Here is a 13,866-nt window from a genome sequence, read left to right on the forward strand (position 1 = left end):
AGAGGAAGAGAAAGAGAGAGATCCAAACAATAACAACTACCCTTTAAGTTATAGTGAGTCCATTTGCTGGTTATTCTGGCTTATGATAACTTGAGCTCTGATCATTCAGACCAGCAACAAGCTCTTCATTGAAGAAAGCCAGGAACGGGTTTAACAGAGAGAAAAGGGCAAAAGTTCTCCCCAATGCTCGTCTTCAATTATTGATAGTGAATAGAGGATCTTTGTACAAATAACTCAAGTGCATGCCAGATCATGTTCAAAGGATTACTTTTTCAAGCTGATGTCCCCGTGTTATCCTTACGTATGCATCTACTTCACTTAATTCGTTGCTGAAATAAAGCCAATACTATGCTTAAATACAACAGCTGGTTTCTGAGTCATTATGGAATAACTGGACGTTTAAACATCTTAATAATGTAACTAATCACTATTTTGTTAGAGCTCATTCATTTAAATGTAACTTATTTTTAATGAAGTATTGACTTTCAGTTTATGGAAATCAGTACTTCATTGGAAAATAATTTTATGATAGTATAAATATGAATTCAAAGTAAAGTTTCTCATCAGTGGGAGGCAAACTCCAAATACAAGATATTACTGAAAGGAATTTCTTGTATCTCCCATTGGAAAGACTCTGCTTCTAAAATCATAAGAGAATGCTTATACAAATGAATCAAAAGCCCCTTGAATGTCAGTGAAATCCAATAAAAGAGACACTAGCATGACTTTCCAACGTTGACTTTACCAGAAAGAGAAGTTTATAAATAGATAAGGTATGGCTGTCATGAAGCTATAGCAGGTTCTGGTGCCTTTAAAAAGAGGTCAAAGGAGTTTTCCCTCCCATCTTCTTGTGGCCAACAAAGCAATATATGTGATTTGGACCTAAAATTATAGTAAACTCTGGCAATACCTGTTGCCTTCTTTGAATTGTCATACAGTGAAAAGAAATGTCTGTCCTGCATTTTCACCTTCATATCAACTCTGGAGGTGAACAGGCCGCAAAAGCAATAATGTTTAGCTCATAATTAGTATCATCCACAAGATACAAAAATACCCTCCTCACAAAGATGTGGATTTATATTAAAGCTGATCGATAATCTCTTTGTAGATTTGGTAATTAATTCTGTGGTCAGTGTTGGTGTATATCCTTTAAGTATGTATTTTATGATATTTATTTAGCTCTCATTTCTTGAGCACTGATTACTTGCCAGTCAATGGGCTAGACAGTGAGGAAGACAAACGGAAGCCTCAAACCCAAATCTTATTTTCCAAAAGTTTGTGTTCTAGTGGAAATAAAAACATAACTGTACTATATTATGATATTATGATATGTACTGTGGTAAAGACATGTCCAAATTGCTTTAGCAGCTCATAGTAGAAGTGATTATTCTATAAGCAAGTCTAGGAGGGCTTTCCAGAAGGGGTGACAACTTAATGGGCTGTGAATATGAATATGAATTCAACATTTGTAGAAGTGAGGTGGGGTAGCATCTGAGAAAACATATGCAAAGTTGTGAAACAACTGTCTGGTTTGAATGAAAATTAGGTCTGCATAATAGTGGTATTGGGAAGCAGGGGACAAAAGAGTTTGGCCTTTAAACATTGCTGATGATTTAAAACTAGATCCTTTAAAGAATTTGAAGCCATTGTGGTTCTTAAGTAGGATTACTAAATTTTATTTTTAGAAAGATAAATTGTGGAGCAATGTAAAACAAATGTTATTCATGACATACACTTAAATAAGTGACATTAAATGCTTTAATGAAAAGAATAAAGGCAATGTATTTATGGAGCCATGCTCAAATACTTTGGCAACCATTTATCACCTTTACTTTTTAACCGTTAAACCACTTTTCCCTCCGTTTTGTAAAATGATGATATATTATTGTATATCATATAATCATTTATCATTACATCAATTTTGTACAATGTCAACATATCTAACTTGCGGAATAGCTGGACAAAGTTCACATGGCAGGTATTCAAAAAATATTTTACCACCAATGGTTTTATTCACAGGGTTGTTACAAAGATAAAAAATAGTGTATACCTTTATGCATTTAAAGTTCCTACTATTGACCCTGGCACATATGAGGCACATTGTTTCATTTCCCTTTCTCCTTATGCTTAAATGGAAATAAGTGTTTCTGGATGTTAGTTTTACAAGAAAAGACAAAAAAAAATCTCATTTTGAAAGTGCCATAAGGAAATCTTAGGGATTAAGCAGTGTGATTTAAAAAAAAAAAAAAAGTGACAAAGATAAAATTATGTGATATCCATTCACACCAAAAATAATAGGTTTCAAATGGAATGCTGACCTCTATACACGCCACTGAAATATAGAATGGCTTCAGATATGAGGGAGAGAAATGGCCTATAAAGATGATTGTGGAAAGAGGCATGTGACATAGCATTGAACACACAAAACAAATTATAAAATAATGTATACAGGCTGATCAAATTTTAGAAACAAATATGTATTATTATAAATAGAATACTATTTGAAAGATCTATGCCAGACCATTGATTTTTCTATGATGATGTGTTACTTTCAATTTTAGCTTATATGGTTATATTGTTCTGCGTTCTTTGCATTTTTTATAGTTATAGGTGTGTATCACATTTTTATTATAAATACAAAACTTCACAATGCATACACACACACCTCTCAACAAGCTATTTGTTTATTGTGCACTAAGATAATGCAGGAAAGATAGCATTAAAGAACAAAATACCAGTTCCTTTAATGCAGTGACCCAGCTCACAAAAATGCAAAGGGGAAGTGGTAGCTTTACCTTAATGAAGATAAAGCTGACGTTGAGAAAATCCAGGGGAAGGTAATTGAAGAGAGACACAGAGGTATGCCTCCACTCACGTGTGGTTACTTACTACCAACACTGCTGCCGTACATGGACGGCGGAGGCAATCTGTGAGACTCACAATTAAGTAAATAAAGATAAATCTCACCCTTTATTCTACACAGAATGAGAAGCAAAAGGAGTCAGGGACCGAGGTAATAAATAGCGTAAAGCTAAACTTCAGCATGTGGCACCTACAGCCGCTCAGAGACTTCCCAGAGAATCCAGCTAGAATTAAGAAAGTTCTTGTCATTTTCAAGTGATAAATTGGAAATATAAGATTTTGAAATGGATTAATATGGAGTCATAAAAAGTTTTATTCTAAGTCGCACAAAAAAATGTTGGCAGTGGTAAGGGAAAAAGTGCTATTTTTCATGTAGAGGAGAACTCAGATTTTCTCTTTTAAACACTTTGTGAACATTTTGCATTTGTATATATTATGTTTTCTGCTTAGATAAGCCCAAGGCTGAGAGAGAACATTTGGAAAAACACAAACTCAAATTACCTGCTGATCCAATACATCATGTTTAATTTATTTTCTCCCTCAATTGAATCTTGTCCTTCTAAGATCAACCATAACACTGTCTGCCAAAACCATTGCCCCTATTTTTATCTGTATTAAATGTGGCTGCATTCATATACAATTTAGTAAAGTAGCAAGAATAATTTAAAATCACTTGTCCATCATCTTATGATTATAGATGCTGCCATTTTGGTTTCTTGCCATTCTATAGTTTCCTTTTCCACTTTTATTTTCACAGTATGCACAAGTATTTTATATGTAACCTCAGCAATGTAACATATTTTAATGGCAGTAAAATGTATCTGAGTTTGTACTATACATCACTGTAAAGCTGGATATCTACATTTTGCAGTGTTTAAATATTATAAAATTACTTTGATAAACATATTTGCATTTTTTTCTCCTGTATATGTAATTGTTTCCTTACACTAGATGAATTAGCCTTCTTGACCACACTCTCAAGAATCAGTAGTAATACTTGTAATAAATAAATCCCTGACACCACTCACCCTGCCCTAAACCAGACTTGCCTATAGAGTGAGTGGCAGGTCAACTCTCAATCAACATGCCTTCATTTGAAGCGTCTGCCAGTCTTAATTTTAATTTTGGCTCATATGTGAAAGCACTATTTTTTTTTCTTATTCCATAGAATCATTTTTTTCTATCTCTTTTGTCATAGAATCTTAATGCATATTGTGTGCTGGTACTTTTTGACCTTCATGCAGGAGTTGTGGTGTATCTTAATTGTAATCCTCAGAAGCATAATCCTATCGATCAAGATAAGCTAGGGCATAGTAATGTCATGGTAATAAACAACATGAATAGCCTAGTGGTTTCTGAGACAAAAGCTTTATTTCTTTTCACCCTACATGCTAGTGGAGAGGGCATGGAAAGGGTCATCTTCAGAGCTAGACAGACTCGTATCCAAATTCTAGCTCCTCTTGGAAGCCAAAGCAGGAGAAGGTATCCGTGTTATACTATATGAAGAAACCAAAATATATGAAGCCAGAAAACCAACTACTAGTGATGCTCCAGTGACACTTTAGTTTTCATATGTAGTTGATGAAAGCTTAAATTCATTCATCCCTATTTTAAAGGCAATTCGATTATATGTGTAAAGAGCTTCAGAAATAGTCATCTCAGTAATCCCGTAATTCTTTTTCTGGGGCTTTAAGTAAATGGAGATTTCGACCTGTTTGGTGGATCTGTTTGTTTCATTGAAATAGTTGGAACTTTTTCTTCCCAAAATTGGGAAAGTATCTTTTAAATGGTATGATTTAAATTTTGTTAAGTGAAGTATATTAAATTTATTCAAGGAATCCAAAGGACAGACAATGTCAAAGTAACAGACATTGATTGTGGTAGGTTATGTTATTACTCACAAATGTTCCCTCCCCCTCCCTGAGGAAGGATTACACTGTCTGTCTCACAGATGCAGACTTGGCCACTTGACACACGCTCATCAATGACCTGAACGCAGAAGTGAAATGTGTTGCCTCTGGGCAGCAGCTTTAAGTCCCCTCTGCAGTGATGACTGGCTGTGGTCCAAGCTAAGGCTTTTCCATCAAGCTGAGTAAGCAGAGCTTCCTAGTACATTTAGAAAAGAAAAACCGAAAAAACAGACTCCTAACCAAGGCCTACAAAGCTCTCCGTATATGATCTGTCTCCTCTCTAACCTCTGAACATCATCTTCCACTACTCTTCAAACTCTCCTCCACACACCAGGCCTCTTTGTTGCTTTTACTCACCAAGCATAGGCCACTCCATGTTCTTTGTTCACACTTCCCTCCCCGTGGAACATGTTTTGTTTTATTTTGTTTTTCCTTGTTGCGTTTTCTTTTTTTTTTTTAAGATTTTATTTATTTATTTGACAGAGATAGAGACAGCCAGCGAAAGAGGGAACACAAGCAGGGGGAGTGGGAGAGGAAGAAGCAGGCTCCTAGCAGAGGAGCCCGATGTGGGGCTCGATCCCAGAACGCCGGGATCACGCCCTGAGCCGAAGGCAGACGCTTAACCACTGTGCCACCCAGGCGCCTCATCCTTGTTACGTTTTCTGTCTCTACTCAAATATGATCTCTAGGAAGGAAGAGGTCTTCCCTGATTATAGATCTAAAACCTCAGGTTATTCTTCTGACTTATCTCCCTACTCCTTTGTTTTCACTTCTAAAACCACTATTTTTATATTTTTAGAATTCCTTTACTTGTTTACTGCCTGAATTATTCACTATGTTCTTAGTGCTCAGAAAAGTACCTGACACATAACATCTGTTCAATAAATATGTGCACGTTAAATTAATTGACAAATATTATAACTTAGCACAGGGCCAAGTTTTACATTCTTGAATAAATGCTTTGTTGTCTTGCTGCAAGGAATTTTCATAAATATCAACAAGCAGAAAATGAATTCATTCCGTGAGTTAATACTTAAAAACCAGGAAAACAAAACATACAAATACAGCAACAACACTAGTATATCTATCATGATAGATGTTTTAGCTATTTCATCCTGATATTATAAAAGAATGTGAATAAAGTACATGTCATGGCAGAGCAAAATAAAAAATCTGTGGTAAAGAGCATAGGCTGGATGAAGTTACTTAATAGTTATCAGCATACCTGGTTCTTAATATTCCATTAACTTGTAGGTAAAATGAAGGTATACAGATTATTCTGAAGATGAAATTAGAATTCTATACTCCTTTCTTAGTAGAGTAGCATATAAGAAGCACTCAAAAATATTAGCTTTTATATATTATCTTTAATAAATTTGTTTTAGAGTCAGTAACACACCATTATCTAGAAGTAGATTAACTAATCATAAATATTTTTCAAATGAAATGTCTACTTAATAATGAAAAAGTAGACGTTACATTAGATATACACTTTAACTTAAGAATTAGGCCATTGTAAAATAAAACCCCCTTTCTCATAAGTACGTAGAATCCATGTAAGAAATTCCTATGGAATATCAGGCTTTAGTGGTATTTTTTTACGTACTGCATTCTTTATCACAAGAACATAAATATGTTAATTTAAATTGAAGCATTTGTAGAACATGCTTTAAAAGTACTAATCCACTTTCTGTCCTGCATAAAATCCAACTCTTTCATAACTATCCAGTTATCTTCAAATCACATGAGTGTTACCTGAAGTACTCATGACGTGATAAATATAATTTTGTCTTCCTAATTTCAACAAGATATTAATTTGATTTGTTTCTTGTCTTCTTTAAAACTCATTGGTTGATTGTAGATTTTCTTCCCACAAAGTATACAAAATTGGTTACAGTAAAAGCATGCATAGATAAAAATATAGGTAAAATATATTTAAACTGCAGGAAAGAGAAGGAAGAAATGATAGAGGGCCCCCATCCTTTAATAACACTTCGAGGATATCCTTGACCATAACTCAGTCACATGGCAAACCGCGCTGAAAGGGTCACTGGGATACATGGCATTTCAGGCTCTATGTGTCCAGCTAAATATTGGGGATTCAATTACTAAGGAAAAAGTGGGGAACGGATTTGGGGGGAACACTAGCAAACTATGATAAAGGAGATTTACTCTTCTGAAGAAAATCTTTAAGTCTTCTTTTCCCTTCTTATCAACTATTCAGAATTGTTCGTAGCTTTGAGGAGAATATTTAGCACGTAGCCTTACCCTGTCATTTCAGTAAAATGCGAGTATCACTAGGTGAGTTAGATAATTATATCAATACTTGCTTTAAGTGTGTATTGTAATAAGACTAGTTTGTTATCTCTCCACCCTGTTGCTACAAGGAAAATAGGTTCTTTAAGGATATCCATCTAAAAACAGATGGAACAGATCTAGAGCAGTGTTTTGCTCCCAGACAATCAGGCTGGCAGGAACTGAACAAGAACGTGGGATCCAGCCAGCCAGCTGGTTGGGATAAAGGCCAAAAAGAGGTTACACCTACGGTCAAACTCAAAAACTTAAGTAGAATATAGCAAAGAATGGAGATGGAAGGAAGAACCATTTCAGGAAGACAGAACATCCCTGACAAAGTTATCCAGGCAAGAGACAAACAAATGAAAGAAACAAACAATAAAACAAAACAAATCACTGTTCTTTCAAGAAGCTAACATGGTATCGCTTTGTCTGAAGCACAGTTAGCAAGGAAGGAAGAGGTATTCAGTGAGCTCTGAGGTTACGAAGTGGCTTGGGGTCTGTATCCTGGCAGATGGAGAGCCAAATACTAACTGTAGGCGTGGGCTGCCTGTTTTATATGTGTCTTTTTTGTAGACCACTAAAACAGCACAGACCATGCGGGAGAACCAGTGTGTATTTAGCATTTTAGGATACTGAAACAGTTGAGGAACATAATGAGGGCTTCACCAGGGAAAAGGGGGTTAAAAAAGAAAAGGAATGATGATTTTCAAGGCATAATTAGGTGTCAAAATCAGAAGACCTGGGTGTCTGAGCTGAGAAGTGAAAGAAGGAAGGGATGGACCACGGCTCTCACTCTAGTTTTAGTGCTTTGCAGATGGGGCAAACTGGAATACAAAACAGACTATTAGAGGCAAATCAGTTTAGAGGGAAACCACATGATCTGGGTTTGGAAGAAATTATTTGAAATACCTATTGGACATCCGGGTGAACAGAGACACAGGAGCGCTTGTCTTTCTGAGTAAAACCCAGGAGAGAAGTTTGGACTCTAGATACACTAAACTCGAAGCATAACACTGTAAGAAAAGTCCAAAAAACTCATTTGACTTAAATGCATGTCACGTTATTGTGCAGTTAGTAAAAAGAACATTTCTTTCAGTTGTCTTTACTTTAAAAAAAAAAAAAAACACGAAAGTCAGCTTTATGCTACCATACACTTAACTACATGCTGAAGTGATAAAACTTCACATTAACAACACTACCCTCTTCGCCATCAGAACTATTCATGAAGGAAAGACACTACAGCTTCCAGACAGGATCGTTGGACTAAGGTGGACTTTTTATTATGTTCTTAGACATTTAAATATCCCAAAAGTGCTCATGATATTCCAAGGTACATAGAGACAGAGTTTAAAGATTCAAACTGACGTGTGAAGGTGGCTGAGGAATATATAGATCACGTGTATAGTATCAGGAACTGTAAATACTATTAAATAAGCTTTTAATCCCAATGTGTAACCCTATATTTGGGAAACTTAGAGATAGAGTTTCAAAGTCACAGGTTGCACAACCACAGAACACCCCAGGCCTGACTTGTGGAATTGTAAGCAATTCTAGTCTGCAACAGAACCAATCTTCTAAACTTGCTTTAAAAAATAGAATGCTTTCTTCAGGAGCATTCTGGTCAGGAGCTCTTGCAGATTCCTGAATTGGTTAGCCCCAGCAGGTTTATTTCCCCACAAGTTGGGAAGGATGGCCTTACTGTCATTCCATTTTTGTGAGAAAATTAATCCCCCCAGCTTGTCCTTAGAAGGCTTCTTCCCAGTCAGGGATAGGGTCAGATCACAAACTGCACTGGGGAACGAAGAAGCCAAATGACAACCACCTTGTCTCACTCCTTATGGTGGAGTCTGCTAGATCTCTACCTGGGATAGGCTCTCTCTACGAGGACTTTGTCCACATCCCTTTAGGCTATAAAGTAAACTGGACTTCACTTTTGCTTGGGCAGCATTTTAAGTGGTTTTTTTGCTTGTTTGTTTTTTAACTATTCTTGTATAATTCTTTTTAAGTACTTTAGTTCTTTTGAGGTTTTGACTCTTATGTTCTTCATATTTATGATCTCAGTTTGAAAATAAGTAAATAGTAGAATCAAGGTATTGAATTAAAAAAAGGAGATTTTGTTTCCAGGACTGGCTCTGCCTCTAGCTGTGTGACCATGGACAAGTCATTTCACTTTTCTCTTTTTTCCCCCCTCTGTAAATCAAAGAGGTGATTTTTAACATGTCTTTGCAGCTGTCAGATTCCATGTTTAATATAATGCAAAAAATAAATAGGCAAATCATATTTTTTCTGAGACTGCAGTGGCCCTACATAAAAGATTATAATTGCCTTTGAAGGTGTTTCCCTCTTTCATAAAACACCCTCTGGTATCTACAATAAAGGGCAGGCACCATTACTTCTTTTCATTGCTTCCGAATAAAGTCTGGGCTTTTTTCCCCCTATGTGAACCCCCTTTGAATTCTTACCCTACTACATGTTTCTCTAAGGTTCTTACTATTTCTATGTCACAAGCCTGTTGCTTTTCTTTGTCAATAGCTATACCCCCTCTCCCATCAAAGATAAAGAAGATTCCCCTTCTAAACTAGCCCCCTTACCTTCCTAACCTTCAATTCCATAGTACTTAATATTACAAACAATTCGTACTTTAGCCAGTCATATCTGATGGTGAGGAGGCCATGGTCCTTTAGTTGATGCCTCACAGAACTCTGGGCCAGGAGTACATGAAAAACAGTTTGACCTCTGAATAGCTTCTTGCTCATATCCTGCACAGATGATAGCAACGTTTTCTTGTTTAAATAAGAATTTCCCTTTTTCCCCTACTTTTCAGGAAAATAATTAAATTAAACGTTTATTCAACAGAATGGAAGGAAAGGGTCAAAGAGATTTAATATTAAAAATATGCCCCAAGAGCATTTTTATTACAAATTATTTGAACACTTCCTTTTCTCTAAAATGGATATAGTTATAAAACTTGCCTATGTAACATTGTAATGATGATTAGATGAGATAAAACAGAGCCTGGCAAATAGAAACCACTGAATAAGTATTATGTATTATTATTAGATCATCTTCAAATATAATTAAAAACTTATGATGATAAAACACTTATCAGTCTTACGCTAGCAAAAGAAACCTTTATAATTTCATCTCAAACCTTTATAATTGCTAGTGTTCTCACCATTTGAGAAGTTATGTTATTTTCTTGATAGTAAAGGTATAAACCTCTCTGAATCTACTAAAAGTGTCATAAGATTCTTGAGAATGTGAGGAAGAAAGGGGTAGGATTTGAAAAATTAGGAACCTGGAAAAATTGAACAAAGAAAGGGGAAGATAAAAGTAACTCTAGACTTAAACAATTAGTAATGCAATGATGGAAGTGTTCAAAAAATAGAAAAATAATATTCACATTGGCAGGATTTAAGACTACAACAACACAGAAGATTAAGGAAAGATGAGCCAAAAAGCTCAACCAAATCATGCTGAATATTCCAGAAGCTCTTTGCACTTCTCAGTTACCACTTTCATGTTCTTATTTTGTGCTTGTCTCCCATACTTGTCTGTATTTATAGTGAGGGTAGGGACCAAGTTTTATTTATTCACTATTATGTTTCCAGTGCCTAGTACAATCATAGTAAATGATAGATAAATATTTGCTGACATGTTTTATGTCAACAAAAGTGTATGACAAAAGCTGGTAGAAATCACCTCCCAACACTACCATGAAAAGAATTCAAAGATATTACTATTTTAAATAATAAATAAAATTTAGAGATTGTATATGTCATTATATTTTGGAATTGAACAGAGGGGGTAAAAAAGCATTTGCAAGCAGATAATTACTGATAATTACTGATACATCCATGTAACAAATATTTATCACATAGGGCTTAGCCAGTACTGAAGATAAATGTGTGAAGAATTTAGACCTAGCCCATGTTCTCATGGAGCTTACAGTCAAACGGGAGAAAAAATATATATACATTTATATATACATATATATGCATATATATGCAAATATCAACCAACTTGATTATAACTGAGGTAAGTGTTCTGAAATGGAAGTATATCATACTTTCAGATGCGCAATGTGTAACTGAGTCAGGAGAGTGGGTCGGGGGACAATTGGTGACATTTAAGCTGAAGGATGAAATAGGTATTAGTCAGTGTGGGGAGGAGGTAATTTCAGGCAGAAAGAATAGCAGATGCAAAGGCTTCGAGAAGGGAAAGAGCTTAACCTAGCCTTAGGATGGAAAGAGTCTGAAGTAGCTAAAATGTAGTGGGCAAAAGGAAAAGAGGTGATGGATGAGTTGAACAGTCAAGGACGGTCCATATAGGTATTGGTAGGCCAATTGGAAATCACTGAAGGATTTTAAGCACTAGAATGACACAGCTGTATTTTATTTTTTTGTTTTATTTTATTTTATTTTATTTTATTTTATTTTATTTTATTTTATTTTATTTTTTAAATATTTTATTTATTCGTTTGACAGAGAGAGAGGCAGCGAGAGAAGGAACACAAGCAGGGGGAGTGGGAGAGGGAGAAGCAGGCTTCCTGCTGAGCAGGGAGCCCAATATGGGGCTCGATCCCAGGCCTGGGATCATGCCCTGAGATGAAGGCAGACGCTAAACGACTGAGCCACCCAGACGCCCCCACAGCTGTATTTTAAAATGTGTGCTTTAGAAACTGGTTAGAAAATGGTTTGGAATATATGTGGAGAAATGCTTTGATATTATTGTAGTAATGAAGGCAAAAGAGAATTGTGGCTTGGATCAAGGTGGAGCCAGTGGAGATGAAGGCATGTGAATGATGAAGCATATATTCAGGAAACAAAATCAGTCTCTTGGAGTTTGTTTGGATATAGGCAGGGAGACACAAAATAAGTAAAAACTAACTTTCTGGATTCTGGTTTGAGTAAACCAGATTAATGTGCCTTTTATGGAGGAGAAGATTGAAGGAAGGGAAGGGATTGGTGTTTAGTTTTGGATACATTTGGTTTAGACGGTGACAGCACATCCAAGAAGTGATGTCAAGTAGACGGTTAAGCTCTTGCTTTGTACCTCCATCTGTACTTCAGTTCCTTCCTGTTTAGCTGCCCTGCTGTAGTTTCAGCCAAGTTCACCTGTAAGTTTTGGCAATGAAAAGATGCTGAAGCCCTTGACGTGGAGACAAGTGTTGTAATGCGTTAGAGAGTGACATTAACACAGAGAAGGCTTTGTTTTTCCCTGTTACTTTGGATCACAGTTAAGATATAATTGATGGAGGCAGCAAATAAAAAAGGGATGGAGAAAATGAAAGAATAAAAATGGGACATTGACTGTGAATGCTGATGATCTATGCTCAGACTCTATGTTTGTTTATCTTAGGATGACTCATTACACTTAGTGATTACGAGTGGATCTGGGAAATGCAGATAGTTATGACTAAGAAGGAAAGAGGCTAATGAATAATGCTTTAGATCTTTTTGTTGACTTTACTTCTGGGTACATGTAAGGACCCCCAGAAAACTTCCCCCAGCTCCCCTTCAGGTTTTCTTTTTGCCTTCCTTTTCCTCTTTTCATTTTGTTTTCTTTTCTAACATTTACTCATCTTTTTCCTCCTTAACTCTCCCATTTCCAACTGGAAATTTCAGCTGATGAGGGGACATTGTGAGGGCTGGTAACATGGGAAAATATTACACTTTTTTGTCTTTTTTTTTTTAAAGTTCTGGGTGGGTGAAATAGTATTATCTTCATATTTTTGTTTTTATGTTAAAGATATTTTTTAAATACTTTTTTTTTAAAGATTTTATGTATTTATTTGACAGAGAGAGCGAGAGAGTACAAGCAGGGGGAACAGTAGAGGGAGAGGAAGAAGCAGATTCCCTGCTGAGCTCTACCCCAGGACCCTGGGATCATGACTTGAGCCAAAGGCAGATGCTTAACCATCTGAGCCACCCAGGCACCCCTTATGTTATAATAGTATATGAAAGGTCAAATAGATGGAATACATATGTCAGGAAAAATATGCCTCAACTCTTCCTAAGTGTCTGAATTTTACTCAAATTGAGTATAAAAAAAGCAAAAAATTGCCAAAGGAAAGATTGCTGGGAGATTTTTTTTTAGAGAAGAAACTCATTGTAGATTATAAAAGACAGTAGAAATCACAAACTATATAGTTACCACTGACTCCTATTCAGAAAATAAATATGTAAATCTAGTTTTCCTAGACAATATTTAGCAAATTTGTTGTGCTAAATGTGTAACTATTGTTTACATAATTTTAAGGCAGTTCTGTAGTATAGCAAATTTGAAGAATTTGCCATACCATACTCTCTCATGGAGCTTCAAAATACACATGATCATCCAAAGGTCCTTGAGATCTCTGCAACCAAGTGACCTGTATAAAATTTTCCAGCATTTCTAAAAGTTATTCAAGCCCCATTTTGTTTTCATTACAGCTTTAAAATGTCCTGCAGAATAGTGTTCCATGAGAGACCAGATTGGGTAAAGCTTACTTAAGTCATTGAAGAAATATTTCCATTTTAAGAAATATCCAGAGTAAGAGCTTCCATGAGTTCATGAATGAGATGGTTCTGCTTAGTACCTAAACTTTCTGACTGAAACATCAATCTTATTTCCCCCAAATTCTTACTCTCTTAACCAGAAGGACCGGAACATTTCCTCTCAGAATAACTCTTTAAACAACTAAAGTGCACCCTTTCGTCTCTCCTCTAAAGATCCTTAATCACTTTTATAATCCCATAGTGTCAATTTTCATTATTTTTCTTTGATGATCTATAAAGTCTTTGTTTTAGGGTAT

The sequence above is a fragment of the Ursus arctos genome, unplaced genomic scaffold (genome assembly GCF_023065955.2).
Source record: "Ursus arctos isolate Adak ecotype North America unplaced genomic scaffold, UrsArc2.0 scaffold_3, whole genome shotgun sequence".
Classification (NCBI taxonomy): domain Eukaryota; kingdom Metazoa; phylum Chordata; class Mammalia; order Carnivora; family Ursidae; genus Ursus; species Ursus arctos.